Source organism: Suricata suricatta, chromosome 1 (genome assembly GCF_006229205.1).
Source record: "Suricata suricatta isolate VVHF042 chromosome 1, meerkat_22Aug2017_6uvM2_HiC, whole genome shotgun sequence".
Taxonomy (NCBI): Eukaryota; Metazoa; Chordata; class Mammalia; order Carnivora; family Herpestidae; genus Suricata; species Suricata suricatta.
Window position 1 is genome coordinate 40,582,211 of NC_043700.1, and position 26,569 is coordinate 40,608,779.

The following is a 26,569-nucleotide window of genomic DNA, read 5'->3' on the forward strand; positions in this document are numbered from 1 at the left end:
GTTGTTGTTGTTGTTGTTGTTGTTGTTCTAGGATCTTCAAATAATGTATGGTCAAGAGACAGATGCAAAAATTCCATAAGTAAGGTGGGTGTGTGCCCATATTTGTGTTAACATTTCCCAAATAATAGTGGCTACCAAGTTCTGAGTGCCATAGTGTGGTAGGCCTTGTGCTATATGTTCCAGATTCACAATTCCCTTTACCCTTGTGACATCCCTGGGATTGAAGCATTACTATCACCATTTCACTTATGTATGTGGAAACAAAAACTCAGAGAGTTTGAGCACTAGGCCCAATATGATACAGCTAGTTAACAAAAAACTAGTATTCAGCCTCTAGTTTGCCTCTTCCCAAAGTCCCTGGACTTAACCTTAGCACGTCACATCAACTCATATCTAATTGCTGTGGGCTTTCAAGTCATCACTTGTAAAATGATTCTCTTTCACTTCCTGCCCTGCATCTGTCCCAGGACAAGGTGCTTTCATATGTACCGTCTCATCTGATAACTACCTGACAGGGGTGTCATGCAATCAAGCAAGAGCCTTGAAAAATTAAAAATGTTCTCTAAACAAAGGAACTGTTATTAATAATGCCTGGAGAAAGTCAGAACATGTTCACATGGTTTGGACAACTAGGATGTGGCAGGTTCAAATAAATGCTTCCTCTCTGAAATAAACTTTCTAAATTTGATGTCCCATGTGCCTAAAGAGACTGGAAACTCATCTAGAAGGAGAAAAGAAGATATGAGAACAAAAGAGAAAGCAAGAATCAGTAGACCCAACAACCAATTTCTAAGCATCTACTCCCATCAGTATGAGAATTGACTGGAAATGTAAAGATCTGGACATTTATACTTGGCATCCAAGTTCAGCCCTGGAGCCCCAGGTGGACCGTGTTTCCCAGGGTGTTCTCACACCTCAATGGTATGAAAATCTATATGAGACCATGTCTAAATATGGAGATGACAGTCTAGTCATTGAAAAGCTAGACAAGGCTTGGTCCAGATAGCAAGAAAAAGAAAACAACAAATATCAAAAACATGAAAATCAGGGTAATAATACAAGAAGAGGTGGGTGAAAACCCAGTAGAGGGGACTACGATGGGCTGGGACAGACCCATGCCTGAGCCGCAGACACTAAGAGGACTCCAAGGACCTCCTCTTAAGGTTCTGATCAAAGTATAGACTTTCATCTGCAGAAAGGCCTTCATGTACGAATGTAAAATCATATACACAGAATGTTCCATATGACACAGGGTGTCCAAAAATCCAAAGCCTATCCTCAGGACCTCTAGCCATCACTGAACTTTCAATTTTAGGAGAAGGAAACTTAAGACCCATAGAGGTATGGTGACTTCTCCAAGATCAGCAAGATGGTGGACAGCATACTCAAGAGGGCCTCCCATGTTTCCTGTCTCTAGACCAGAACTACTCCTATGGAAAGGAACTGGAGGAAATTGCCATCTTCAAGGTCAGAGTCTGCATCTTTTGTACCACTATACATACTATATAACTGTCCTCAGCCTTGCTGTCCATAGTAGAAGGTCCACTAATGCCCTTGATATTCCCACCAACCTGGGTGTGTATTTCTGGATGAGTCTTCACCATGAAAACACATTAGGGTTCAGGGAAACCAAGCTTCCTCCCCTGTAGCTAACAGAGGTTTGCAAGCCCTTGGATGAAGACAAAAGGAACAAATGGCAAAACAAATTCCAGAAATGGCACTGCTCATAATTTGAAACCCATATTTCCATTATTTATCCTGGCTCCAAGCCTGAATGCTTTCCATACTCCCAGAGCCCATGGCAGGGGTGGGGGGAAGCTGGCATGTCTGTGAACCCCTCCCTTCAACTTCTGCCAAAGCGGTGGGATGCATGCTGACTGCTGTGTCAGCACTCCCAGGGGGCATCTGTAGAGGGAATGCCAGCCAGCACTATTATGAGAGTTCATGCCCACAGCAGGCACCAGTGGGGACTATTTCCAGAGGGAAATCCTCCGTCTTCATTCTGGATCCCCTGCCTGGCTTAGCAGGAGCTTGCAACTGCCCCTCAACAGCTATTTGATGCCCACATGGCAATGAGCACAGAAACAGCCAAGGCCTTGGGTGATGATTATTTTACTATTACTGTTAACCTTGATCATAATCCTTGGAAAGTTTCACACACTTTCCTGAATTCCTGCACAATCCCTGAAGCAACTTCTTCCTCTTGACTGCCTAGCTCTCAGTTCCCTCCTCCTTTCATTTCCTCTCTCTTCTTGCCCCTTCACAAGGGCTGTTCAATTAATTTACTCCCAGAAAACAAAATCCACTGTCAGGAGCTTTTGCTTTCGAAGGCTGGTTTCCTGCAGTCTTACAACTCCTCCTAACAGCAGTGCATCAAGAGAAAGTCATTACGAAGGAGAGGCAATGCTCTACACTCCCTCGTGGCTGTGTGCTCGTGTTCTTGCCTGGTACTGCAGAGCCGTTATGGGCAGGGAAGGCAGAAACAGAGAGGTCAGGAAAAGAAGAAAGGACAGGCTCTGCCCTGGGGAATGGTGTGTGCCTGGGGAAACAGAAGCTCCAAGGTTGGGGTGCCAGATTCTAGAGAATATAGCTGCGGCCCCTGGGAAAATATGCATATTCAAGTTGTACTCATCTCTCTTAATCCAAGCTTGCATCTTCATTTGCTTGCAGTTAAAATACAGTCGGACCTCATTTCATTGCACTTCACAGAAATTGAATGTTTTACAAATTAAAGTTTTGTGGTGGCAACCCTGCATCAAGCAAATCTATCGGCGCCATTTTTCCAGCACCATTTGTTCACTTTGTGTCTCTGTGTCACATTTAGTAACTCTCACAGTATTTCAAACTTTTTCATTATTATTACATTTGAATTGCTGTGATCTCATGATCAAATCAGAACAAATGAGGAATGGGCCAAGACCATGGTTTCTTGAGATGGAATCTACTCCTGGTGGAGACGCTGTGAAGATGCTTGAAATGACAACAAAAGGGTCAGAACATGACATAAACTCAGTCGACAGAGCAGCAGCTGGGCTTGAGAGGATTGACTCCAATTCTGAAAGAAGTTCTGCTCTGAGTAAAATGCTATCAAATAGCATCGCAGGCTGCAGAGAAATCGGAAGACTCAATCAACATGGCGAACTCCATTGTCGTCTCATTTTCAGAAATTGCCACAGCCACCCCGACCTTCAGCCACACTCTGATCAGTCAGCAGCCACCGACATCAGGACAAGACTCTCTACCAGCAAAAATATTATGACTCTCTGAAAGCTCAGATGATTGTTAGCAATACATTTCCAAATAAATAAATAAATAAATAAATAAATAAATAAATAAATAAATCACTTGGATAAATAAAGTTTTTAGTAATACAGGTTTTTAAATAAAGGTATGTACATTTTTAAATACATAATGCAAGTACATGCTTAAGAAACTACAGTGTAGTGTAAACATCACTTTTACATGCACTGGGAAACCGAAGAAATCATTTGACTCACTTCATTGTGGTATACGCATTACCATTACCATGGTGGTCTAGATCCCAACCTGCAAGATCTTCTAGGTGTGCCTGTAGATGCTTGATTAGTTGCTTGGTTGGCTATCTGGCTGGCTGGTTTGTTGGTTTCTGGGTATGTGGGTTGGTTGGTTTTAGGCCAGGACTTACCTGTGAACCTGTATGGTTACAGAGAGGCCACCACATCCCTTGCCTCTGTGGCTTCAGCATTTCATTCTCTGTTTTCTGCTCAAATTTTGGCACAAGGGAAATAAAACACTTCAAAACATCTCTTCTTCTCTACTGCATCAAGTACTTCATTGTGACATCTGGTGGTTTTCCATAGCCCTGACCCAGAAGCAGTAGCGTATATGACAGCTCTTTGAGGATGGCCCTGGGCCTCCTCCAGTTCACCAGGCCCAATACCACATCTCATCTTCTCCATTTCCTCTGCACCATCTTGCAGAAGATGAGTTCCTATGTCTTCTTTTAACTTTTTAAATATTATTATTATCTTTTACTTAACAAACACTTATGTAAGGCTTACGTATACCAGACAATATCTGAAGCAATGTAAGGATTAACTAATTTCATTCTCATGCCAACCTTCATTTTACAGATAGGGAAACTGAGACAGGAATAGTTTAAGTAACTTGCCTGAGGTCACACAGCCACAGGTGGCAGGACCAGGATTCTAACTCAAGCAAGCTTGTTTCCCGAGTCCGTGTCCTTGGCCATTATGCTATGATGTTTCTCTCCTGTTGTAGACAGAGCCCTCCCTATCCCTGGGCTCAGGTGTTCCCCTCTAGCTTCCCTGCCTCCCATTTACATCACACTTGCTGCTGTCATGCTCTGTCCTGAGATCCATTTCATCCTCCTTATTTTTGCCTAGACTTCCTGGCTCTGAAATGAACAGCATAAACCATCAGCTTGCACACATCCCAGGCTTATCTTGTCATTACTCTCCAGCTATTCCCCCCAGGGCAAACTACAACAGTGGTACCCGGATGTGCAAAAAAATCAAGACCTTTAGACCCACTGATGTGTTGTTGCCCCTGCCTAGAGTCTAGCCTCCAGTCCAGCTGCCAGCAGAGTCTGCCCCTTCGAGTCCAACTAAACCCAATATGCACACACTTCTGCTTGTGTTCTCACAATGTCCTGCAGCCCAAACTCCAGGTCCCCCCGCCCCAGCTCTCCCACCCATCTCTGCTTCCAGCAGCTCCTCAGATTTGGCAGACAATATCAGTAACTGACCTTGGGCTCTCTCCTTACACATGAGGCTTAGAGGGCTTAGCTAAACCCCTTTACATCTGGGGCCTTGTTACTCACTCAGGTGCCAAGAGCTTGAATGGCCCCTCTGCTGCCCTAGACTCAGCTCGGGCAAGGCCTCTCCAATTTAAGCCTAATTAAAAAACACTCCATCTTCCAGCTTTCACTAGGAATAAGCTACTGTCTGTTTCTCTTCCAAAATCTGCATCTCATTTGTTACCAGTACTTTCTCCCTTTGGGTCCCTTCAGTCTTCCAGAGCCTATTAAAACAGCCACGTCTGCCTTATTTATATAAGGTTAGGTTACAATGTATGCAATTCCTTTTCTTTCATGTCTTGGGCAATTTATTCTTCATCTTCTCCAGCATGTCATATGTCTCTTGTCTTTTTCCTGGATTCCTTTGTTTTTCTGAGCTGGGGTTTGAGTTTGACATGGATACTGCTATCAGTCAGCTCTGGTACTCAGGTTTGGTGGTGGGGCAGGAAAAGGGGCCCCTGTGTTTCTGACTTGGAAACTGGATACATTATTGAAATTGGCCCTCCACAGAGTTAAAAAATATAAGCCGTGGCAGCAGCTAGCCAGTGATGGGAGGCAAGGGAGAGTGGGGAAGGGGGGGGGGCGGGGAGGGGCTGGGTGGGGATAGAGACTGAGACAGGGTTAGCAGCCATTCACTGCTTTTCCCATCCCCCTACACAATGCTCATCTTAGGGACTAGCAGAATAAATTCAGGAAGTAAAGGGACAAGAAGGAAAAGGAATAGAGGAAGAAATAAAAGTAAGCTTTGTAGGATGTGGAGAATAAGCCTCTAGCACTTCCTTAGCTGTGCAGGGAATCAGCTAAGAAAAGTAGAGCCTGAGTTAAAGAGTGACAATCTTATCCTTAAATTACAAGACTTAACAATCATAATTATAATCATAGCATAATATATAACATGTATATATTTTCACAGTTTCCAACCCGTTTTTACAAGTACTTAAACAATCACTAGTTAATTCTAATCTGATTCTCCCAAGACTAAACAGCTAACATGGCCTAGAGCTCTTTAGGGCTCAGATGCGCTCCCCCCCCCCCCCCCCCCCCCCCCCCCCCCCCCCCCCCCCCCCCCCCCCCCCCCCCCCCCCCGCCGGCCCCATTCCCTGACATCACAAAGGCCCAGACAGAGAAGCACACCCACCTCCAGGTCTGTGCTCTCAGGGTGGCCCTGTGCTCTCAGGGTGGCCCAAGACAGACCTGGTCAGGACTTCCGTACACTGCAATGCCAAGTCAGCCTTGGCCTTGGCAGCATGTTTCAGGAGCAAGAAGTCTCCATGCAACCCACATTCTCCAACTCACTCAGGATCCCTTCAAGTGGCCCTTATAGGAGAAAACCCTTATAATCCACTCCTAAAGTTCAGGGTTATAAATAAGCTCTTCCAAATGTCTCAAGATGCTACCCTGGAGTCATGTTAAATTACAGAAGTGAGCCTACATTTTTTTGATCCCAGATAAGAGAAAGAGAGAAGAGCATTAAAATCATGGTGGCTGCTGAGAATATGGGCTCTCGAACAAGACTGCCTAGATTTGAATCCTTGTTGTACTACTTCTTAGCTGTGTGAATTCAGGCAAATTACTTAACTTCCCTCAGCTTCAGTTTCCTAATCTGTAAAATGGGGTTGATAATAATACCTTACTCACTGGGTTTGCTGTAAGGATTAAATGGAGCAATACATGTAAGTACCTTTAACAGAACACAGCACATTGCAAGTGTTCCAAAAGTGGTATTGTTTTAATCTATTACAGAAAAGATATATTTTCACACAGAGAAGGGAATTTGGAAAAAAGTAACTACAACTATAAGAACAATACCCTTAACCCATTTCAAAATGACAGTGAGGCATTGTATCAGCTAGTTACTGCCCTGTAACAAACCACTCCCAAACTTATTGCAACAACTATTTTTTTTCCTCAGACATCTATGAACTGGCTGAGATACACTGGGCATCTCTACTCTGTGGATCTGGCTGAACTTGCTGTGGTGTAGACTCAAGTCTGCTCCACTTCTGTATGTTCTAGGACTCTGGCTAAGCTAGTACAACCACCTAAAGAAGGCACTTCCTGTGGTAAGAATAAGCAGAAACATACAGCTCTGGTAAGGGGGAGGCTCAGAACTGCCATACTGGGTTGGGGGCACCTGGATGGCTCAATTGTTAAGCATTCAACTCCAGCTCAGGTCATGATCTCACGGTTTGTGGGTTCAAGCCCCGCGTTGGGTTCTGTGCTGACAGCTCAGAACCTGGAGCCTGCTTCAGATTCTGTGTCTCCCTCTATCTCTGTCCCTCCCCTACTTACACTCTGTTTCTCTCTGTCTCAATAATAAACATAAAAAAAATTTTAAAGAAAAGAAAAGAACTGCCACCCTGGCACATCTACTCATATTCCTCTGACGAAAGCAAATGATAAGATTAGCCAAAGGTGAAGAGGTGGTAAGTTCAGCATACAACTAGTGGGAGTGGGAAGGTGTCCAGGTTATGTGGCAAAGAGTGTGGATACAAGGAGGCATGAAGAGGCAGGCCTATAATGCAGTGCACTGAAAATGGGTCTACTTGTGTCATGCCCTCTATGCTTCTCCCAATATTTGTTCTTTATGTGGCGATCTCATAGTTTTCCATCCTCCCCAGGCATACCAGCCACTTATAGACACAACTGACTTAAAGGCTATCTAGGATGGAGGCTAGAAATTTGGGCACCTCCCAAGATCAGAGCTATACTCTGGCACTTGACCAAAGTCCAGATCCTGAGGGGCCCTGCAGCTCTACAGAGCCAGAAGAACTCCCACCCCAAGAAGGCCAAGGCTTAGATGGGCCAGGATGGGGGCCAGGAGCATGTGCCCACTTCACCCTGTGCTTGGATAAGAGCCCTTCCAGAGCTGGCCTCTCGCAAGAAGCATTTGACCCCCAGCTAAGGGCTCGGCCCTATTTTGAGGACAAAGTACAGTTAATAGCTTTGAAAATGCACAGCTGGAATAAAAATTGTTACCAAAGCTGGTTCTTCAAATTTTAGATAAAAGCAATTGCCTGTGAAAGCTTTAGTCAATCGAGCTGAGCTGAAGACAGCAAGATGACTTAATGCAGCTATGATAGAGAGTTGGGAACAAGCATAGGGGAAGGTCAAGGGGACTGCCTGTGTCCGGGAGCAAACACTATCCATCTGTGTTTACCATCAGAAGACAAAAGAAGGCTGGAGGGGTGGAGATAATGATTCACCTCCTTAAGTTTGATTCCACAGCACATCTGCCATAAAGGGGCTTAATGGTAAGCTCTCGGCATGACTTGGTAGAGACATTCCCCTGCCCATCCTCTGATGCCACACTGTTTCACTCAAAACCTGTCAGGTTCCACAGTGTCAACAAAATAGAAGTTAGCCTGGTATTCAGCACAGTGCCTTCATTCATTCTAGCCTGTATTCAGGGGCTTTGAGAATAAGGCAGATTCTTTTCCTTGGGGAAGCTCAGCATCTCTCCTAGAAGACAGACAGGGAAATCAACATTTCAACCCAAGCTGATAAGTGTTGTGATAAAGTCCTATTCCTGGTGCTATGGGAAACTGGAAGAGAAGCACTGGCCAGAGCAAGATGTGCAGGCCAGGCAGGAACACTAGAGCTCCCTGGGTGAGAGTGAGGCTGCTGAGCGGTCCAGAAAGGAGAACAAAGCCAGAAAACTTGAGACATTTGAGAATTGTAGGTAGATCTCTGCTGGAGGGATAAAGACTAAATAGGACCTGAATAGAAATGACCCCAGAGGGACAGGCAGTCCACAGTCCATAAAAACTCAACCTCTACCCCTACAAAAGAATAAAGTAGGAGCCACATCCAAATCTAAGGTAGAAATATTTCTTTTTTTTTATTTAAATAGTTTATTACCAAGTTGGTTTCCATATAACACCCAGTGCTCTTCCCCACAAGTGCCCCCCTCCACGACCATCACCCCCGTTCCTCTCCCTCCCTCCTCAGCCCTCAGTTTGTTCTTTGCATTCAAAAGTCTCTCATGATTTGCCTCACTCCCTCTCCCCAACTCTTTTCCCCCACTTCCCCTTCCAATGGTCCCCTATTAGGTTTCTCCTGCTAAACCTATGAGTGAAAACATATGGTATCTGTCCTTCTCTGCCTGACTTATTTCGCTTAGTATGACGCCCTCCAGGTCCATCCATTTTGCTCAAATGGCCAGATTTCATTCTTTCTAATTGCCACGTAATAATCCATTGTATATATATACCACATCTTCTTGATCCATTCATCAGGTGATGGACATTTAGGCTCTTTCCATGATTTGGCTATTGTTGACAGTGCTGCTATGAACATTGGGGTACATGTGCCCCTATGCATCAGGACTTCTGTATCCCTTGGGTAGATCCCCAGAAGTGCTATTGCTGGGTCATAGGGAAGTTCCACAGATAATTTTTTGAGGAGCTGCCACACTGTTTTCCAGAGCTGCTGTACCAGTTTACATTCCCACTAACAGTATAGGAAGGTGCCCATCTCTCCACACCCTCGCCACCATCTAAAGTCTCTTGATTTGTTCATTTTAGCCACTCTTATCGGTGTGAGGTGGTATCTCAGTGTGGTTTTGATTTGTGTTTCCCTGATAATGAGTGATGCTGAGCATCATTTCATGTGCCTATAGGCCATCTGGATGTTCTCTTTGGAGAAGTGTCTGTTCAGGTGTTCTGCCCATTTCTTCACTGGATTATTCATCTTTTGGGTAGGAAGTTTAGTGAGTTTCTTGCAGATTTTGGATACTAGCCTTTTATCTGATATGCTATTTGCCGCTATCTTTTCCCATTCTGTTGGTTCCCTATTAGTTTTCTTGACTGTTTCCTTTGCAGTGCAGAAGCTTTTTATCGTGATGAGGTCCCAACAGTTCATTTTTGTTCTGGCTTTCCTTGCCTTTGGGGATATGTCAAGGGCTGGTGGAAAGATGTTGGAGAAGTAAGGAGCCTCATTACCTCCACCCACCCTCAATTATCAAACTGAGAAGAATTAAAAGCCACAGCTTTCTGATCTCCAAGAATGGAGGTGTGCGCACAGACCCATTATTGACAATAGCCCCATGGATGCCTAAGGCTACCTTAAGAAACAAGCCAAAGCACACATAATGGAAAGTCCCAAATATTGCTGAGTAGGGAAATAAATTAATCAGAGGCATAACAAGAGAGATTTCTATATGAGGAAAAATAGGATCCAGGGTGCATCTTTGTTATCCCAGTCTCCTCTTTCTAAACAGCTTTCAGGTTCTCCACACCTTCTTGGCAGAACAAGAATTTTCAGGCAGCCCAGGGGTGGGAAATCTGTCCACTTCCAGAAGCCATGTCCCCAGGACCTCCTCTGCCCTGTGTCTTGAACAGAATTCAGTTTGAACAGTCCGCATATCCCATGAGACTGTGGAGCTCCTTGCCAGTCTCCACCAAATGCAATATCTGGCCCACGGTGGGAGTCAGATGAATAAAAAGGAGGAATAAGTGGTTAATGAAAGGACAAATCAGTGAAGGAAAACTTTCTCTAGCAATGCGAGACAATAGCAATGAAAATTTTACCCCAAATGTCATTGGAGGAAAATTACATTCCTTCAGATAAGGGTATAAAAACACTTCATTAGAGAGATAGATCCTGTGTGGGACAAGACATGGAGGCCTATGGGAAACAGGCCCTTGAAGGACAGGTTATCAAGAATAGGACTGTGTATTTACATTGTATATGCCTGGGGTAAATGGACACATACATAATTAATGAGTGGTTATTTTATCTCAAGCATGATGCTAAGTATTTTGCATATACAAACATTTCTGTAGGATATACAGCATTTTCACTATTTTGCCCATGAGGAAATCAAGGCACAGAGAAGTTAGGAAACTAAGGAGAAAAACAGATGGAGGAAGAAGAGTGGCCAGGTACCACATCATCTGGTGACTCCAGCATTTGCAATCCTAGCCCTGTAGCTACACTGCTATGTTGTATGCATACATGCACATATGCACACATATGCACACACAGACACAAAATTGAGATATGGCATGACCTGCCCAAAATACGAGTCATCCTTAGGAGGATAAATCAGACATAGGGAGAGGTACAAGCAGAGGCATAGATATATATAAAGAGATTAAAAGATACAAATGGACATATTGATAATTTTCTCTAGATAGATGTTAGGATTCTGGACCTGAAAAACTAATCATGCTCTATGAAGATCACCCCTTACTGTGAAGGTCACAAAGGGAATTGCTAGGCAGAGAACAAGGTCAGCCAAGTTCTGTGTTATAACTGTGAAGACTGAGCTTCAGCACAGCCTTTGGTGACTTAGGTTGGACCACATGATGATCTCATTCTGCCTAGATCACAGGCTGTCCTTTGTCCCTGTATTCTGCATTTTGTCTCTCTAAGACTGAAAAATATCAAGGATGAGTAAACCATCCAAGGGAAAAGCAAGAACCAGAGAAGGCTTACCCCACTGGAGGGTCTGCTCCACAGACCTCAGGCACAGGTCTGGCTGCTAGGCCTCTCCTCCAGACCAGACTGCATTATACAATGGTCTTCTTGACATTCTGTGATGTAATAATTTATCTGAATGCCAGAAATATATTTCTTATAAATATTTGGTCTGAAAGTACTTCAGAGCCATAAAGGTGAAATGGATGTCTTGCTATTAATGAAGGTGGCTTTTGAGCCCCACCTTTGGGTGGGGACTGGTTGCCAAGAGGACCAACCATGTGATTAGAGGGTTGGAACTTTCAGCCTCACCTGGAGTTCAGGGAAAAGGGGCTTAAGTTTGGATCAATAGCCACTGGCCAATGATTTAATCAAGTATGTCCATGTAATGAAGCCTCCATGGAAACCCAAAAGGACAGAGTTCTAGGTTAATGAACACACACAGGAGTGGCCCACCTGGAAAAGGCACAGAAGGTCCTCACCCCTTCCCCATATCTAGTCCTGTTCTCTTCATCTGGCTATTGATTTGTATCCTTTATCATTTCCTTTAATGAACTGGTAAACGTGTTTCCCTGATTTCTGTGAGCTGTTCTGCCAATTTAATCTAACCTAAAGATGAGGTCTTTGGAACCTCCAATCTGTAGCCAGCTGGTCAGAAGTACAGGTAACAGCCTGGCATCTGAGGTGGCCGGGGGTGGGGGATGGGCATTATTACGGAATTGAACTCTTAACCTGTGGCATCTGATGCTACCTTCAGGTAGATAGCAGTATCAGAGTTTAGTTGAATTCTCAGACACTCTTCTGGTGTCCAGGTATGTCTTGGTGTAGTGAGAGGGAGGGATCTCCTACCCCATGTTGAAATTGAGTCCAGGAACCTTAAAAGACATCTCCACCTGAGCAGTTGAGAGGCAGCTGACATTAAATAAGCCTACACCTATATGTAGGATCTATTCTGCAAATTGGATCTTCTTCCTGTACCCCCTCTTTCAGGCAATCGCACCCCTACCCTACAAAGTTTACAAACCAAAATAGGAGAATCATCCTTGACACCCACCTTCCCTCACACCCCAGACCTACATCTCAGCAAGTTAGGTCAATGTTACCCACAAGCAGCACTTTGCCCCATCTCCACTGCTGTCACCTAAGCTATGATCCCATCTCCCCACCCTTGGAGATCTCCCAAACCAGCACTGTGTGTCACTTTAGAATTCAAAATGTCCTGAAGGAAGCAGGGGTGTATAGACACTACAGAAAGAGCAATGCCCTTGTTCTCACCCTCCTGACATGCTGTGGTCTTGGTGTGCTCAGTTCACCATGGTATTTTCTTAGTTGATACTAGAATTTTCCCGACACTTTTTAACAGGATTGGAAGTGACCCTTTTTACCACCTGCCCAAGTGCATAGGATCATCTAACTTAATAATGACTAATTTTTTTTTTGGTTACAAAAAGGTTTGTGCTTCCAATTTGTTGATCTTCAATGATGGCATATCTCTATTAATAATATGCTTCTTGGCAGGTAGTTTTAAAATATAAACACATTGAAATAAACCTCCTTCAAAGTTTAATGTTTTAGGAATGAGTGAGATAAATTATTTTCAAAGAAATTTGTCTCCTATACAGGTACAAACCAGGCCAGACCCTGCCTAGCTTCCAAGATCAGACGAGATCGGGTGCGTTCAGGGGAGTACTACATGGCAATGAGAAAGAATGAAATCTGGTCATTTGTAGCAAAATGGATGGACCTCAAGGGTGTCATGCTGAGTGAAATAAGTCAGGCAGAGAAGGATAGATACCATATGTTTGCACTCATAGGTCAGGAGAAACCTAACAGAGGACCATAGGGAGAGGCAGGGGGAAAGAGAGTTGGGGAGAGAGGGACACAAATCATAAGAGACTATTGAATACTGAAAATGAACTGAGGGCTGAAGGGGGAGGAAGATGGGGGAAGGGGGTGATGGTCATGGAGGGGGGCACTTGTGGGGAGAAGCACTGGGTGTTATATGGAAACCAATTTGACAATAAACTATTATTTAAAAAAAAGAAATTTGTGCTGAGGAGAGAGTGTCTGAAGTGGTATGTGAAAATGTTAACGTTATTACATAATTTTATTACCAAAAACGTGCGGTTTATTTGTAAAATTTTTCATCTAAGTACACTTTATAAAACTGAAAATGAAGGGCGCCTCGGTGGCTCAGTCCATTGAGCATCTGACTTTTGATTTCAGCTCAGATCATGATCTCAGGGTCATGGAATCAAGCCCTGTCTCTGCTCTGGCTCTGCACTAAGGGCTCAGCATGAAGCCTGCTTAAAATTCTCTCTCTTTCTCTCCCTCTCTCTCTCTCTCCCTCCCTTTGCACCTCTCCTCACTTGTGTGTTTTTCTCTCTCTAAAATAAAAATTAAGAAAAACAATAAAAAATTGAAAATGCACTATCCTAGCCTATCTAAATTTTTAAAATTAAGTATTTAGTTTTTAAATCTACTTGCTAAATTACAAAAATGCATTGCTTTTTTATTTATTTTAAAGAACAATTGACTTGACATCACGAAAATTGAAATTTATTAGCCAAATCCCAACAAAAACCTTTGTATATTTTGTGGATGGGACCAAAGTAATGACTATCATATTTTAATAAAACAGCCAGTGATGTCTTTCTTGCATTTCCAGCAATGGATGAATAATAAAGTGAATATTGAAAGACACTACTTAAAAGTGGAATTTCTGGGGCATCTGGGTGGCTCTGTTGGTTAAGTGTTCGATTTTGGCTCAGGTCATGATCTTGTGGTTTGTGAGTTTGAACCCCGTGTAGGGCTCTGTGCTGACAGCTCAGAGCCTGGAGCCTGCTTCAGATTCTGTGTCTCCCTCTCTCTGCCCCTATCCCATTCATGCTTGTCTCTCTCTCTCTCTCAAAAATAAGTAAACATTAAAAAAATTTTAATAAAAAAATGGAATTTCTGTATTGCAAAATGATACATTAAGATTCAACAAACACTATGAAGCATATTCAATAATATTTTTGAACCATTTATAAATAAAATAAAATTAAAATATTTTAAGTATTATTTCATCTTTATAGAAATATTAGTTTCCATTATATATGCATATATCTATAAGTACATGATGTTTAGTTTACTTTTTGGAAATGAATGAACAGATAACGTATTGGGGCGGCAACTGATCAATTTCCTCTTGCTGGAGTGCATAATTTAAAAATGCAGAGACCACTGACCTGAGCCACTGCGTAGCCCCTCATAAGGTTTCCCATACCCACCCTTACACTTCTCCAATCCACTCCCCGCCTCACAGCCTGATTCATTCGTTCAGACTCAGCTCTTATTAATGCTCTCAAGACAGATTCACATCTAATCGCTTGTCCTCACTCACTGTCTGTAGTCACTTCCCTCCATTTCCTTTAAGGCAAGGCCTTTGTCCATACTGTTGCTTGGGCCTCTCCTTCCTCCCTAATGAAAGAGTACTGGAAAGACTCCTTGGTCCTCTGCCATTACCACCTCCAGCTGTCATGCGGTGCTCCTCTCATATGTAGACTAATGTAGCACAGGACCAAAGGTGCACAGAGCAGCCAGGGTCCAGGCTCCACCACAATGGAGGGGAGAGACCCCAGGCCAAGACCACACCCTTGCTCTCATGCTCAGCAGTAGTTCTGTGAACACAGGCATATTGTGAACACTTTATCCATCAACATGGATACATCAACACCCAACACAGTGCCTGGTGTATTCAGTAAATATTCAACCAACATTTGCTGAATAAATCAATCACTTTGTGGAAAAGTAGGGTCCAGAGGGGCTTCCACCATCAACCACATGCTGTGTCAAAACATCCTTCCTTCAAACCTGGGGCCCCAGACTCCACACCTTTTTTCTTAATTTTTTTTTTCATTTCAAGGGATGTGTGGCTTTTCCTGGACCCTATAACACATGCAGCAGCGCTCCCTAGATCCACTTCCTGTTAGGAGTTTCTGTCCCTTTCCCTTCCATGGACCCTGGAGCTCCTTATGCAAATCAAACCACCTTCTCCTTTGACAGCCAGGAAACTGATCAAATTACCAAAGGTTCTACAGTTCCAGGGTGAGGAAGGTCTACTAGTCCTTGCAAAACCAGGAGAGCCTCTCAAGTAATGCTCACCTGACTTCTTTAAAAGGTAAGTTTTCCTGCAAGGAAACTTTACTCTTATATCTCTAGAGCTGACCTCAGACCCAGGGGATTGGGTGGAGGTGCAGATCCTCACTGGGAACCATTGTCAGACCTGTGCAGCCTACCAGCAGTGTGTAAGACAGTGTCACACAGATTGTTGTTGGGATTGGCCTATCCACAGGAGCCCTCTTCTTCACTGTCAGTGTCACAAGGACTTTCCATCTATGAGGTCTTTAAAGGATCCAAGATAACTTTGAGAGTAACAGGAAGGTATGTAGAAAGAGAGGAACAAAACAGCAACCCCCAGGAAAATAAGTTGATTACTCTTTCTCCACCAAAATAATAAGTGTCATGACACACCAAGTCCCAGCACAGAACCTACTGGTCTATAGACCCATTGGCTGAACAATCCATGGGTCAGGGTGGAAAGTGAAAACCACACAGGAGACCAGGCCAAGTTCTGCAGAGAGAAGAGATGGTCCTTCCCAGAGGGTTCTCCTGCCACCTCAAAGATTGGGATCTGGTAGGGAAGCACCCAGAAGGGATCTAGAGACAGGATTCAGCAGATGTGTGGAATTCTAGAAAAACTAGAAAAGTGAACAGCCTGGCTAGGGGAGCAAGCCTCTCCCAAGGTCTTACTGTGCCATCCTGGAGATAAGGAAAATATCCATGGTTTTGAGTAAAATGAATAGATTTTTAAGCTTCAGGATGGCCCAAATTTTTGTCTCTATGTAATGCTGAATATTCCTACTATGGAGTATTTCCTGTTAATTTAACTCCTAAATATAGGTATGTGGTAAGATTTTTTTTTCCTCCATAGTTCAGATATCCCCAGAAGTGCTTGGAAAGGGGGAGGAGATGTGCCAAATGGCACAACTTCATAAAACTAATTACCTGGGAAATTTTGTGGGGAAAATGCATTGTGATACAGGTGTTACATGTAGTTTATAAGTCAGGACAAGCCCTGCATTTATGAGCCATAAATGAAAATATTGAATATGCAATGTCCATTAGCCTTGTGGCTCTACAGTCTGAATGGCTTGCTAAATGTGCCCTCAACGCATGAGTGCCACCATCCATGGTGATTAGACTGCCAGCCCCACCTCTGCTCAATTCTAAACCACTAGGCTCCTTTCAGTGTGCATTTTGTTTGGGACTTCAATCTTCCATATCTGAGTGCACGCACCCTCTAGGCCTCACCTGAAATGTTCTAGTCTAGCATCCAGCCACTCTAGGATTGAGCTCTCGCTGCCATTCATCACCAACGTCCCTCAACACTGATTCTACTGGTTCTCTTTCCCTCTCCATAAAGATGAGAGTGCAGAACAACTTAAAGTGATGATATAAATACATTATAATAAATTTATAAATATACATTAGCCATATGATAAGAAATATGAATATATGTTTAAATAAACCTCCAACACCATCTGCATCCTCACTCTCAGATGATTCCCTTGCTCTTTATCCAACTAAGAACCCTAAGGTAATAAGAAGAGAGGCCTTCCAGATGCTCCACCATGTCACATACACAATTGCAGGCACCCAGTTACCCAGCTCCCTCCCTGCCCTCTGTAGGTGGACTGCTTAGCACTGAGTCCCATCCCTTCTGACTTGAGGACAATGCTCCAGCATCTTCCCCCCGCCCCCATTTTCTCTCCTATACGATCAAAGCTTTTCCTTTCTATGGCATTATTTCCATAGATATATATGTTAGACACACCCAAGGGTGACTCCCAGTGAGTTACTTTCTTGTGTAATCCTGACCCTGGACTGTAGGCAGGACCTGTGACTTGATTTCAGGCAATAAAATATGTTGAAGGCAATGGGATACATATCCCTGGATTATATCACCTCATCAGGCAATGGTAAAATGATCTGACAGATGTGATTAAGTTCTCTACTCCTGTTGACTTTGAGTGCATGAAAAGGAGGTTATTCTGAGTGGGTTTCAACTAACCATAGGGCTTAGGCCTTCACTGAGCTGAGCAGTTCCCTTGCTGGCCCTGAGGTGAGCCATCACCTTGTGAGAGGGACCTCTGAGGGGGCCACATGGCAAAGAACCACAAGTGATTACTTGGGAGCCAAGTGGCTCCAGCTTACAGCCAGCAAGGAAACAGAGACCTCAGTCTTACAACTGCAAGGAACTGAATCTGGCCAACCACCATGTGATTTTGGAAGGGGACCTCAGCTCCTGAAAGGCATGGGCCAATGATGGCAGTTGTGAGGAATCCTGAGCCAGAGTCACTTTGCTGCATGTGGCTGCATGGCTGATCTACAGAAACCAGAACACATCATGCGATGCGTGCACATGTGTAAGCTGCTACGTTGGTGGTAATTTGTCACACAGCAATGAAAGTACACTGTTATTTCTTCCACTTCCCTTTCCTGACCTCACTTCTGCTGTAGATATCACCCCTTTTGTCTTTTCCTTTTGACAGCAAAAGCCCTTTAAAAAATGGGCTGAACCCTTCTCACATTTCCTCCAGTTCTCTCTGGAACACATTCCAATCAGGTTCTTGTCCCATCACCCCTCAGAAACTGCTCTTATCTAAGACACTGATGACCTCTGTGTTACCAAATCCAGTGATAAATTCTCAGTTCTCACTTACTGGACCCATCAGCAGTATTTGGTGCTGCTGATTGCTCTCTCCTCCTGTCAGTTCTCTTTTCCTTCTTGTCTGCAACATCACGATTGCTTGGTTTTCTTCTTATCATTCTGCCATTACTTCTCAGACCCCTCCATTTTGTCATCCCCTGTCCTGTAAGGCCTAAAATGCCCCATCTTCACTGCTCACACTGATCTCATTTAGTATTGTGTCTTTAAACACCATCTGTAAATTGGTGGTTCCCAAACGTCCATCTCAGCCTAAGCCTTGTCCTCGACCTCTAGAGGCACATACCTGACTGCCTATCCATCACCCACCCCACCCCAGGGATTGAATTGTCATGTCAGATTCTAAAATAGAGCTTCAGAGAGTCCTGGGTGGCTCAGTCTGCTAAGTGTTCAACTCTTGGTTTCAGCTCAGGTCACGTTCTCACTGTGGGTTGGAGCCCTGCATGGGGCTCTGCACTGTCAGTGCAGGGCCTGCTTGGGGTTTTTCTCTCCTTCTCTCTGCCCCTACTTGCTCGCTCGCTCTCTCTCTCTCTCTCTCTCTCTCTCTCTCTTCAAAATAAATAGATAAATAAGTAAATAAGTAAGTAAGTAAATAAGATGGAGCTCCAGACTTTTGCTCACCAAACCTGCTGCCCCCACTTCCATTCCTGGCAACTCCATCCTTTCAGTGGCTCAGTCCAAAAACCCTGGAGTCAATCTTAACCCTTTCTTTTTCTCGCACACAATATTTAACCTATCAACAAACACCTTCTGCCTTCAAATTATATCTAAAATCTGATCATTCCTCATAACTTTTCCTGCTGTCCCTCTGCCCAAGCCCCTATAATTCTCAGACTATTGCAATAAGTCCCTACATGGTTCCTTAGATTCTGCTCTTCCCCACCATGCTCTACTCTCAATACACCAGCCAGAATAAGCTATCCAAATATGATGTCACATCCCTACTCCAATTCCTCCAGCCCTGGACCATCCTGCTCAGAGTTAGAGCAGAGATAAGACATGCTAGTTGTATATACTTCTATGGATTTGAAGCCTCTACATGATCTTCCCTTGCTACATCACTAACCTCAATTTTTACCACTTTCCCCTTTGCTGTCTGCTTCAATTTCATTGGCATCCTTGCTGATCATAGTATTTGCCAGCAAGTTCCTGCCTCAGGGCCTCTCCACTAGATGTTGTGACCTGTCTTTCAGTCCTCTTTCCCTGAATAGCCAGTGAAATTTTAATCCCTCCCACACACTCCCTATTGCTCTTTTCTGCTTTATGTTTTTTCCTAACATACATCACTATTTAACATACTCTATGCTTTATTTAATTTTGTTTCATGTCAATGTCTTGATACTAGAACATAAGCTCCATGAGGGCTTTGTCTTTGTGCCTGGCATGTAATGCTTAACATATATTTGCTAAGTGAATTTTTGAGTGAATACAAAAACTTCAAAAACATTCTGCAGCAAGGAAAACAAAGTGTGTAGCTGCAAAGAAGAATCCCTCTTATGAAGTAGAATCACTGTATGGAACAGAAGAAAATTGTATAAAATACCTTTTTCATGTTTGAAATTAAAATGTAGGAAGGTTTTGACAATTTTATACAAAATAATTAGAAAATGCATGAAGAAACATGATAACTAAATTATATTCAACACTTGATTCATTACTGTAGAAAATCATTTAGTGTTTCAAGGACAGTCTTGGTAACAATCTCTAAGCAGAAAGAAACAAAATCTATAGAGGAAAAAAGATGTGACCCAATGACTTTATTACAAAGAGATCAGTCTTTAAATATTCTAAGTTTAGAAAATACACTTGAATTCTCCTTACCCCCCAAAAAATATTTATTTAAAACTTTCTCCAGATCACTGGAATCAATAATAGTGGAGTTGCAAAGTTGGAGGGAATACTCAGAACTCCCAGCGATGGACATCAAAACTAAGTAGAAATGGGTCTAAATAATTTGCTTTCAGTGTGGTTATAAAACTGATGAGAAAAGACAAATTGAGATTAAATTAACAAAGAGTAGAAAAAGAGAAGAGGCAAGGGGAACAAAAGCCCCACGCTGCTTAGGGAAGTCAGAGTTGTTATTTTGGCTTTGACTTTAAACAATTATAAATGTAAAGGTTTTGGAGGCTTTAAGGTATCCAATAGTTTAACTAACAGCTGGATGTTAACTCTATTAAATCATTGTAGATGATAAAAGCAAACAACACATAATCTATTTATCAAAGTCATGATTTTAAAAACCTTTGAATACAAAGCTTAATATGCTTATTAAAACAAAGTTATTTACTTATCATTCAAGCCTCCTAAATTCTTGTCATTTAATCTACCTGATCAAACACTAAAAATGGTTTATTAAAATATCCCATTATGATTGCAGTACTGTCATATGTAAGCATATCTGATGTCGGTTGGAGAGTGTTTTTGAAGAAGTATTTTAGTAAAGAAGAGATGATCTGATCTACTGTTTCCTTTTCAAGAAAGGTGATTTATGGCCAAAGGAAGAAATGGGGCTCTCTATGGCTCAACAATGAGACAAAAAGTGTTTCTCAAGATGCCCAGAGGTCAGAGGGTAACGGGATGGGGGAAGTACAGGTGGCCAAAGTCTGAGATCCCAAAAGCAAGTGAGAATAATCAAATGTGGTGGGAGGTCACAGATAGATGTTAAGGTAGTGAGGCTGAAGGAACCACTTTGGAGCAAGAGGCAAGAATATGAAGCAGGTCTGAAGCAGATTTTTGGAGGAAGTGTACAACCAGGGATGGCCTGAAAATGATGTAGACCAATGAAATCCAAACGGTTTTAGCAATGAAGCCTTTCTACCAAGTGAAGTTCCATAGCAACTCAGTTAAAAGAAGAATACTATCAAGAGTGGGTGGGAGCACGGGGATGTGCCACTTGATCTTTCCCTCATCTGTGGGCAGCCTCAACGTTACTTCCATTGATCCCTTATGACTCCTGGACCCAAGTCTGAAGACTGCAGGCAGGACTACGCTGGGCAATTTATATTTATATATACACATATATATATATATATACACATATATATATATATATACATATATATATATATATAATCACTTTGATTTTAAAATGCGTTAAACACTGTACACTGCTAGGAATTGATACAGAAGTGCTGATGCATAAGGGCACATGTACCCCAATGTTCATAGCAGCACTTTCAGTAATAGCCAAATTATGGAAAGAGCCTAAATGTCCATCAACTGATGAATGGATCAAGAAGATGTGGTTTATATATACAATGGAATATTACATGGCAATAAGAAAGAATGAAATATAACCATTTGTAGCAACATGGATGAAACTCGAGGGTATTATGCTAAGTGAAATAAGTCAGGCAGAGAAAGACAGATACCATATATTTTCACTCATATGTGGAACAGGAGAAACTTAACAGAGGACCATAAGGGAGAGGAAGGTGAAAAAATAGTTAAAAAGAGGAAGGGAGGCCAACCATAAGAGACTCTTAAATACTGAGAACAAACTGAGGGTTGATTGGGGTGGGGGAGAGGGGAAAATGGATGATGGGCATGGAGGAGGGCACTTGTTGGGATGAGCACTGGGTGTTATGTGGAAACCCACGTGACAATTAATTATAATAAGATAAATAAATAACTATAAATAAATAATAAAATGTGTTATAAATCCATGGAGCCTATGGCAGTTTCCTGGTTTGATATTATACCACAGTTATAACTGTGTATAAAGTATATACACATACTATTGGTTCTGTTTTTATGGAAAAATTTGACTAATAGAGGAGAAAATTGTGTAGAGTGTTTGTGGGCCCTCTCTGCACTGTTCTCAAAAGTCCCTGTAAATAAAAACTTTAAAATAAAGTGAGAATCAGAAACATAAAGGAGGGACTGAGGAAGTATGCCAAAAGTAAGGCAAGCAAGCAAGATGTGGCAGCTAGATTCAACCTGCAACCCTTTGCAACCATTGGAGAAACTTGACAGGAGTTTCTGTGTGAAGAATATATGAGACTTGTCAGTACAATCCATATGCTTTTTGTTCTGTAAGTTTAAAACTGCTTTAGATAGAAAAGCATGTGAGGTATAGTGATTTGCTGATGAAGATTTAGCACAGGGCCAGATAATAAATATTTTTTTCAGCTTTGTGGGCCATATGGTCTCAACTGCGACCACTCAGCCCTGTAGTTATAGCATAGAAAATAACCAGACAAAAATACACAAACAAGTAGGAGTGGCTGGGTTTGCCCTGTGGTGGACACAGGCTGTAGTTTGCCAACTCCCGATTTTGTATAACAGGTGTTTCTTTATTGCTCAATTAGTGCGCATAAAGATTCTTCATAAAAAACTACTCTGTGTGATACTATAGTGGTGGATATGTGTCATTATACATTTGTCCAAACTCATAGAATGGACAGTGCCAAGAACAACCCTTAATGTAGACAGTGGACTTTGAGTAATGATGATGTGTCAATACAGATTCATCAGTTGTAACAAATGCACCACTGGCAGGGAGGGGCCAGGCTGATAATGAGAGAGGTTACACACGTGTGGGGCAGAGGGAGAATATGAAATCTCTGTACCTTTCTCTCAATTTTACTGTAAACCTAAAACTGCTCTAGAAAAATTAAGCCTTAAAAAACAAAAATGTTTTTAATCAAGTCCAGGCAACATCTCTTCTTTTTCTTTTCAGGTCCAGAAACCAGGTCCTCATGTTCTTTATTATCAAATTTGCCATTCCTGGCTAATTTTCTATCTACTACCTTATAAAAAGCATAGCAATGTTGTTTTTCACTCACAATGCTGTGATTCTTTGAAACCCTTTTGCATTGAAATAATAAAGATTTTCTTGCCTTTGTTGGTCCCTAAATCTGTGTTTTTAATGCTGGTTACATCCCCACATAGGACACTGCTTCATTCATATGCTTCCCTGGGCACCGGCTTCCAGTACCTGTCAGCATCACAGGACTTCAGCCATGATGTCACAGATGCAAGTCCACCCCAAATGTACAGGAAAATGTAAGTGCTAGTTCATTTTCTGGTCATGTTAGATTCAACATTTGGAGTTTTATAGCATAAATGCAAAACAACAGATTTTCCAACTCTATCTGTCCTTGAATTCGTGAAGCCATAATTACTGAATTCTTCATATGTGTTCTCTTGGTCTCGTTGAGCACTTCCTGAACACCTGCCTTCCCATACTACCACCTGGGGCAAGGATAGGCAAGGGGTCATGGGCAGAGTGAGAAAAGAGGAGTCCTTCACATGAGATAGTTGCTCATTAGGCATCGCTTAAGAGCAATGTGACAAAGCACAGTGTCAGCACATCGACTGGAACAAGAAAGAACATCATCAGAAAGTCCACTGGCATTGTGAAGCACAGGTGTTGAAAAGCCCTCTGAGAAGACTGCCTGAGGACTGTCTGAAACATGGCAGAGACAAGATGGGGGACTAGCAGCAGGGGTGCACCTGCCACTGCCCCCATCACCCTCGAGTGCTGTACACCAGGGACAGCACCACATGCAGACTGTCCTCAGGCAAGAGTCAGTGTGCAGGCCTGCATACATGACCCAAGCCCAAGGGTTGGGGCTGGACCCTGGGTAGCTCAGAGCCCAAAACTCATCCTCTGTCTGACATGAGAGAGAGAGTCACCTGAAGGTAGCAGCCTAAATCATGCCATCCTAAGAAAGAAACACCACGCTAGCCAGTGGTAGAGCTCCATCACCCCTCAGGATGACTCCTGGAGCCCAGCCATGTAGCCCTGGGATAGCCCCACCAGTATGTGAGTCCTGAAGCCACTTGGGGTATTGCTTTAACCTCACAGAGAGGACATAGGGCCAGAGACTACACTAAAAGGACTGAGACCCACATGGGTCCTGGTCCATGCCTATGACACCCCACCTAGAGACACTGCCAGCCCCAGCTCATGCTCAAATGGAGAGGGACTTAGAGTACCAGAAGCAGAAATAAACAGATTAACACTTTCCCCATCCTCAATCCTGACCTGTGTAATAAAGCTCCCATGACTTTTTACCTGGCAAACAAGGGCCTTTTGCACATTCATGCCAACCTAACTCTCCGGCCTCTCGCCTCCTTGAGCCCCCCACTCTAGTAAGACTATCCTCAGTCTTTAAAACCTTCTCCTTATCCACATCTCAGAGCCTTGCATGTCCAGGAGGACTTGCTGTCTCCACTGGGAAATCTCACCCCGTTCTTGGGAACAAATCAAATGCATCCTCCTCTTTGAAGCCTTATTTGAGTCCTTTGGGAAGTTAGTGATTCACTCTCCTCAGTGGTAAATCTACATTGATCTGTGTGATTCTTTCATTAATATCTTCCTTCTGTGTCTGCATTACAATCTCCATGAAATCTGGGACTGACTGAGTGTTTAAATTCTTTGGTCTCACTCCCATAACCAGCATACTTCCAGCATGCTGCCTGGAACTCTAGAGAAGTATATGTTGATTGAATGAATAAATGAATGAATGAATGAATGAATGAATGATTGAATGAAGACCCCCATGAAGGCCTTAGGACAATCTCCCTTACTACATGTGCTGTGATTATTTATGCACATCTCTCTCTGCTCCCCCAGAAAGTACATGCTGCATGCCCAGGCTAGTTGTCTTTGCAGACAGACGGTGGAGAGTCATGGGTAGGTCACTGGCCCTGGGCTCAGGTTCCCTGACTCTGAGTCCTATGATCTCCTGCTTTCAGTTGGTACCTTTAGGCAGGGTAACCTAAACCTCAACTTCTTTTCCTGTACAAATGGACGAACAAGAGCACCTAAGTCATAGAGTTGCTCTGAGCATTAATTGTAATGATTTGTGTGAAGCACTTCGCGCCACACCTGGTAAACACTCAGCAAATATCAGGCAGGATTAGTAATCTCACAGATCACATTAGTGGTGCTGGCAGCAGAGGTTTCCCAGCACTTAGCAGTGCTTGGGCACCGTAAGCTATCAATGATACCCATGTGCGACTGAGTGAGAGAAACAGTCCTCACCTTCCAGGGCTCTCTGCTGCTCCAGGAACTGCCATTTGTGTTTCCAGCAGCTCTGAGCACGAGAGGGTCCTGTTTTCACTTCCAGGCCAAGGGTTTGCAGAACTCCCCCTATCTGGGCAACAGCAGCTCATGGCAGAAACTCAACTTTGTGTCCTTTCTGTTGCTTTGATGCCATAGATCTGTTGCCCTAAAAGATTGAAATTATAGTGTTCATATTGTGATAAAAAAAAGTCCTTGCCTCGATGCTGCTGTTATTTGTTAAAATGTGTAATAGCTGTCTCTAAGAACCCTGCATTAGAGGACAGAGGCAACATACCTGTGCTGCTAGCAGTAACTGGGACACCCCTGAGCTCAGGGAGGGAGCTGGGGACAGACCAAGACTGTGCTGAGCTCCAGGGCTCCCTAAGGTGCTATTTATGAGTTTAGGATCCTGGAAATGGGGGTGGAAAGTCTGGGGTAGGGGGAGGAGGTAAAGCAGAACTGAGAGCTAAAGTTCCTTAGTGGAAAATGCAGGCAGGGCCCTCCAGGCTTCAGCACAATGGGGATGTTGGCACAGGTTGCTCATTTGTGGGAATAGGGGATCTTGCCCTAAATCTCACCTAGGGTTGCCAGGCTAGCCAGCTTTCCAGACTTTCCCATTCTCCAGCTCCTTCAGAATGTATCGACCTCATGTGCTGTGTCATCAGCCTGCTTCCTCTTTGGAAATCTGCCTGAAAAACCAAACTTCAAATTACTAGTGCCAAAATTCATCTTAACTAGGAACTCTTGAATTCAGTAAATCCCACTCAAAGGAATGACTTTCTAATGATAAAATTTTAAGCAGAAGCACATCAGTCCAGGAGAAATTTGGGAGCAGATTAGCCATTAAGAATAGCCCAAATCACACAGGAAGAAGGCTGCTCATCCCTGCTGTGTATTCACCCAGCTCTGCTTCTTGCAGGGATGGCACAGCAAGGAAATATTATTGCTATTTGGGAGAAAGGAGGATGTTTCTATTTTGAGAGTGCCTTGCAAGATGCCCTTCCACCCCCAACTTACATCAAAATTGCAGAGCTATCAGGGAACCAAAGGGCTTAAGGGACCTTTTCAGATGAAGAATTACAAATAAGTTGTGACTTATCCAAGACCACAGTGTTCACAAATTGGTTCCCTGACTCTTGGTAAGGCATTCTTTCTACTATGTGTAAAAGACAAGTAACACCTCCACCACCACCAGGGATGGCAGTAACAGGGAAATGCCAGGAACAACTTTGTTCTGTCCATTCCCTTCTAAAAGTCATTTAGTAGAAAATCAAATAGTAAATGTTTCCTCTGCCACACTTTTTCTGCTAACTACCGTGACTTAAAGCACTTAGGGCTACTAAAAAAGCTAAAAAAGAAAACTCCAAAAGGGTTCCAGGCACCAAGGCAGCTTAAAAGCATGGCGCTTGAAGCTCATCTTTTTCAGTCACAGGAAGAGTCCCCCTGACCCACATAAACTGAAGAACTTGAGTGTTATAATCCTGCTTTGAAGAAGATCTGCTGTAGTTGAGTTCAAAGGGAATGAAAAACTAGACCAGTTGCCCAGGGTTTTTAAAGAAGA

The 26,569-nt window shown here is 43.1% G+C and overlaps 1 long non-coding RNA gene across 1 annotated transcript; it reads right to left on the minus strand.

Annotated features, from left to right (window-relative positions):
• Window positions 1-10,001: 10,001 nt before the first annotated feature.
• On the minus strand, window positions 10,002-25,675 carry LOC115294021. Its single transcript, XR_003909712.1, has 3 exons — window positions 25,587-25,675; window positions 24,988-25,174; window positions 10,002-10,212 (listed from the first exon to the last, which is right to left on the minus strand). It is a non-coding gene; the product is annotated as an uncharacterized LOC115294021 (long non-coding RNA).
• Window positions 25,676-26,569: the final 894 nt, after the last annotated feature.